Source organism: Vombatus ursinus, unplaced genomic scaffold, assembly GCF_900497805.2.
Source record: "Vombatus ursinus unplaced genomic scaffold, bare-nosed wombat genome assembly UNPS02005550.1, whole genome shotgun sequence".
NCBI classification, from domain to species: Eukaryota; Metazoa; Chordata; class Mammalia; order Diprotodontia; family Vombatidae; genus Vombatus; species Vombatus ursinus.
The window spans coordinates 26,337-32,348 of NW_020945328.1; positions in this window are offsets into that span (position 1 = coordinate 26,337).

Consider the following 6,012-nt stretch of genomic DNA (forward strand, 5'->3'; position numbering starts at 1 on the left):
CAACTTAACCTAACTGGAAAGGCCGTTTAAAAAAAAAAAGCATGCTACAATTAAGGGGCAGCATCCTATAAGGAGGAGAAAAGTAGGAGGCAAAACCTCTGGGTTCTAATCCTGGCCCTGTCACCGATTCACTGTGGGGTCTTGGCCCCTTTGGGGGGCTCAGTCTCCTCATTTGTAAAATGGGGCTGGATGAGGTGGTCCCCAAAGTCCCACCCATTCTTCAGTTTGTCTTCCCAAGGCCCCTCCATCTCTGATGCTCATGCTAAGTTCAAAGGCTCCTGCCAGATTTGACATCTTATGTTCTATCTGCCAAGTTCCCTGATGGCTCTTACATTCTATGAGTCTAACTCATTAAATAGATTCAATTACTGGATTGACTAATTACACGAAGACAAATATGGGGTGCAAGCGAGGGAGATATTCCTGAGACCTTTTAGTCCAAATTCACATATCCTTGGCTTTGCAGTTCCTCCTGAGATTGCTTCAATTTCGATCCCAGTTCCAGCTGTCATACCCTAAAAAATGGCACTCTCTTTCATCTCATTGCAGAAATTGAATGTAAAGGTTAGAAGCAAACTGAGGACAGAGGTAGCGACTGTTAGTCTCAGGCAGGACAGAAAATGCCAAGGGCCAGATCCTCATATGTACACCACCCTGTAAGAGCACGGCCTTCTTTGCATAATGTGGATATTTTTGAATAGATGCAAGATGCAACCAAGCTAAGAGGACTATTACAAAGAAGGCCCTTCAGCCCCAGGGAGCCATTTCTTCCCACTGCCAAAGGCAGTTACAAGAAAACAAGGCAAAATCTGACCTTTGATGCCTTTGATACAGGAGAAACAATCTGTTTAATGACAGCCTATCAAGCTTCCTTAACAGAAGTCCAGAGATAGAGGAGATATTTTGCTTGGAAAGCACTGCACATCTCTTAAAAAACACACACACAAATACACAAACCTGTGTCCTATGTACATGGCCATGCAGATTAACGTATATTAATCAGACCAAAAGATGCATTTCTAAGGCAATCTCTCTGCTCCCTCTAACCATTTCCCTGCCCCTCCATTCAATAAGGAATGGACCCTTCACTTGTTTTCCATCTCTCTCACTTGTTGTCAGGTCACATTTGCTCTTCTTAAACTCAAAGAACATCATGCCCTTCCCTTGCTGCAGGGTAGCACACTCTCCTTTTGGGTCAGGCTCCTCACTGCTCAGCCATCACGGCTCTCCTTGCCAGTCTGGAGATGCTTCTTCCCAGCCACCCAGCTTACAGTACCTTAGAGATCTTTCTGGGAGTCACTTATATACCGGTCTACCCAAGGAACATGGTTGCATAGCTACTGGAAGGAACTGCAGAGCATGTCTAGTCAAAGTCCCACCTTAAGCCTGAATGTCCCTCTAGAGCCCATGACAATGATGAAGCTTCTATCAGAGTATTTCTAATGATAGGTCATTTACTACAGGGCTGCTGTAATGTAATCAGAAGCTGCTCCTAATGGTCAGCCCCAGTCTGCCTCTCTGTGCCTGTTCTTCATTGACTCAGTTCTGGGGTCTGAGACCACAGAGTCCAAGCCAAATCCTTCCTCTAAACAACAGACCTTCAGGTATTTGAAGACAGGGATCACATTCTTCCTGCCTACTCCCCAAGTTTTCTTTTCCAACCTATGAATCCACTCAATTTATCTTTGTATGTTTTTAGTAACTTATGGATAGGTGGCCATTCTGGTCACCCTCCAGCTGGTCAATAACTCTTCATCAGAATCGAAGGGTTTATTTCTTTTTTTTTTTTCCTCCACTTTCTCAGCCTCTAGTAGGGCACTCAGAGATGGGTAGTGATCAAGTCTTTTATAGTCGGAACGTTCAATTCTTGGACACTATGCAGATTTGGTTGCTAAGGTACAACACTGTGTATATCAACAAAACTGTCTCAATTTCCCTCACAAACAGATGCTGCCAGTGCACTCTGCATGCAGCCTCAGGCTGCTCACAAACAAGGCTCAAAAGCAATCTCCTTTAAAAATAAGGCATCTCAATCACCGGTGGCCTGTACTGGTCCAACTCCACCAGACCTCTCTTGTTGACTTACTTAAGGACTTGGGAACCATCGTGGGCAGAAAGAGGACCTTCTCTAAGCTCGGCTGCTGATGTAAACATGGGATCTGAATGACATCAGGATGTTTGCAAAGTGCCGACCACTCTTCTGAGGTAGGTAATACATGGATTACTATCTCAATTTTACAGATGAAGAAACAGAGGCTTGGGGAGATCAAGTGAATTGCTCATGATCACAAAGCTACTAAGTGTTTGAGGGAGTATTCAAATCTGGAGTCAACATACTACTGGAGGAACTTGATCATTTCAGTATTGACATTCTCACTATAAATAAAACCAGAAGATATAAGGAAGTCGAAGTTATATGGAAGGATGGTTCACAAGTTTCCCTTGGAAAGTTTAAATAAAGGAGCTAGTGGAGCTGGTTTTATTGTGATCAGGGACAACCAGAAACATAATTTCTTAAGCTATTTGATCATCTTACATTGTAGTACTCATGGGGAATATAACAAAAAGGCCACCACTGGCACCACCACCACCATCACTACCATCACCCACCACAATCATGTAGCTTATTTAGCAAGAGGATACAAAAAGATAAGATAAAAAGGTAGAAAAATTCTAGGAAGAACTCTAAAAGGCTCTCCAAATTATATTAACATATACTTTACTATTCAATGATTTTCATGCAAAGGTGGGCATGGAAAGGACAACAAAAAAGTCAAAAAATATGAAAAAAGCCAAAGAACTGTAGCCTATGAGAAGTCCCACACTTATATATTAAAAATATTTTCTTCAAAAAGAGAATCAGGAAGTGTTAGACATAGCAAACAGCAAATAATATCATCACAAAATCTATCTTGAAGGACAAGAAATGGCTGGTTACTGATATGGAAAGTGATTTCTGATTCAGCTGTATGTATATAGTCAGACCATCAACTTGTTAAAGAGATAAAAATCAATACCAAATTAGAAAAATAAAAAAGAGAAGATGTGATGTGAAAACAAAACAGTGCGGGCCTTCTTGGCAAGATGGCTGCCTAAACAGGAGGCAGACAGCAAGCTCCCACATACCTACTGCAACAAAAACCTGAAACAGCAGGATGAATCATGATCAAGAAGTCCAAAGAGAAACTACAATAAGTGATTTCTTCCACTCTTGAACTACACAAAAGTCAACCAGAAGCCCAGAGGCAATAGGAAATAGGATCACCAGCAAAGAAGCAATGTACAGGCAACCAAATCTGTAGCCTCCCACAATGACTACATGGGCCAGAAACACATATAGCCTTCAGAGCTCTGTGGTCAGTGACAGAAGGGGAGAAGGGCTCCAAGAGAAAGCCCCAGGGCATTCAGAAAGCTCCATATTAGTCAAAAAGCTCAAGGGTGGGGGATTTGGAAGTCCCTGGTAGCCACCAGCACATGATCAGACCAGAACATATCAGATAAAGAGCTAGCGTTCTGCTTTTTTTTCCCTTCACTTAATGGTATTGTGTTTTTTTCCAATTATATGTAAAGATAGTTTTCAACATTCATTTTTATAAGATTTTTAGTTCCAAATTTTTGTCCCTCTTTTCTCTCTTCCCCTCTCCTCTCCCCAAGACAGCAAGCAATCTGAATACAGGTTATACATGTACAATCATGCTAATTATATTTTCCACATTAGTCAGGTTGAGAAAGAAGAATCAGAACAAAAGGGGAAAACCATGAAAAAGAAAAAAACAAAAAAGTGAAAATTGTATGCTTCTATCTGCATTCAGACTCCATAGTTCTTTCTCTGGATGTGAATAGCATTTTCCGTTATGTGTCTTTAGGAATTGTCTTGGATCATAGTATTGCTGAGAAGAGCTAAGTCTATCATAGTTGATCATCACACAATGTTGCTGTTACTGTGTACAATGTTCTCCTGGTTCTGCTCACTTCACTCAGCATCAGTTCATGTAAGTCTTTCCAAGTCGTTCTGAAATCTGCCTGCTCATCATTTCTTGGAACAGCATTACATTCATATACCACGACTTGTTTAGCCATTCCTCAATTGATGGGCACCCCTTCAATTTCTAATTCTTTGCCACCACAAAAAAAAGCTGCTATAAATATTTTTGTACATAGCATTCTGTCTTTAGAGAAACCTATAGAGGGCTCTGAATTTCCATGGAGGTCTAATTCCAGGGAGACAAAGGTCAGCACCAAAACCCAGGTGAGCTATGGCAAAATAAAGTAAGGGCAGCCATCCCCCTCAAAGTGCAGCACAAGGTAGAACCTGACACTGGCACAAAGTCCCAATTCAGAAAATAAAGCTGGAGAGACAAGTAAAACCAAAGACAAACCACTATAAAAATTACTGTACATCTAAAGGACCCCCAAAAGAAGGAAGAGGATAATTCCAAAACAATAGTAAGCAGAGACTTACAAGGAAAAATAGATTTCCTAAAAGGACTACATGAATACCTAGAAGAAATGAAGCAAGAGATTAAAAAAAAAAAGAAATAAAAAGCTCTGGATGAACTGCTATCAGGAATCTCACATTTTCTTCTGTTGTTTTTTTTTTAATTTTGCTTTTGATTTAATGACTTTCTTTCTCACGGAATCACTGATTTCTTTTTGGTCAATTCTAACTTGTAATAATCCCAATTTAGAAATTCCATTACTTTGGTAAAGTTTACCACTTTCTCTTCAAAGCAACTTATTTTTCCCATTCCTTCACTGTCACACCTTGCCTGAAACCAAATGCAGGACTACTTATCCCTAACCCCTCACCTTATTCATCACACTTGGCTCTCAATGGCTTCTGGTTCCATCAAAAGATGAAGATTTACCAGCCCTGAAGAAAAACCTAACGCCACAGTGGAAAAAGCAGCAGATCTAGAGGAAGAAGAACAAACTCCATTGGCTCCTTACAGTCTCCAGGATCAAATACGAAGTCTTCTGTTCGGCTCTGAAAGCCCTAGATGGCCCGCTCCTACCTTTCCAGTCTTCTTATACCTTAGTCCCCTCCAAATACTCTCTCATTCAGTGACACTGGACTGGCCTCTATGCTTCTCTATGAACAAGGCACTCCTCCTCCTTCTCCTCCACTCTCCACACATTTTCACTGGCTATTCCCCATGCTTGGAATCCTTCCTTCCACAGTCTCTGCTTCCTGGCTTCTCTATCTTCTTTAAGTCTCAGCTAAAATCCCACTTTCTGCAAGAAGCCTTTCTCCATCCTCCTGAACACTAAAACCTTCCCTCCACTGATTATCTCCAATTTATCCTGTATATCTTATTTTTAAGTTGTCTACATGTTGTCTCCCCCATTATATTGTGAGCTTCTTTAGGGTAGAGACTGTTTGTTTTTTTCTTTCTTTGTATCCTCATGGTTTAACACAGTACCTGGCACATAGTAGGTACTTAATAATTACTTGGTGACTTGTCTCTAATTTGGCCTTATGTGAACTAAGCACAAAATAAAGGCCTACTGCTTCTAGCAATAGCCAGTCTGCCTCTTTTGTGCAAACTTCCAAAGTCCTTCAATACATCCCTCTTCTATCGCCTCAAGTCTTCTCCAGGTGAAATATCTTTCAACTGATTCACGTAGAGTCCCCTTCCAATCTTGAAGACTGACTTTGGGGGTCATTTGGATTGTTGATTTTCCTTCTAAAAACTGATATTCAGAACTAAAAATAGTATTATAGATGGAGTCTGTCAGGTCAAAGAGGATTAGATCAAGAGCTAGCATTCTGTCTTTTTTTTCCCCTTCACTTACTAGTAGTTTATTTTTTCCAATTATATGTAAAGATAGTTTTCAACATTCGTTTTTATAAGCTTTTGAGTTCCAGATTTTTTTTCCCTCTTTCCCCTCCTCCCCTCTTCCCTCCCCAAGACAGCAAGCAATCTGAATACAGGTTATACAATCATACTTCTGGAACTCAAATGTACCAAAACCATGTATCAAGTTAAAATAATGTGCCATGATCAAAAC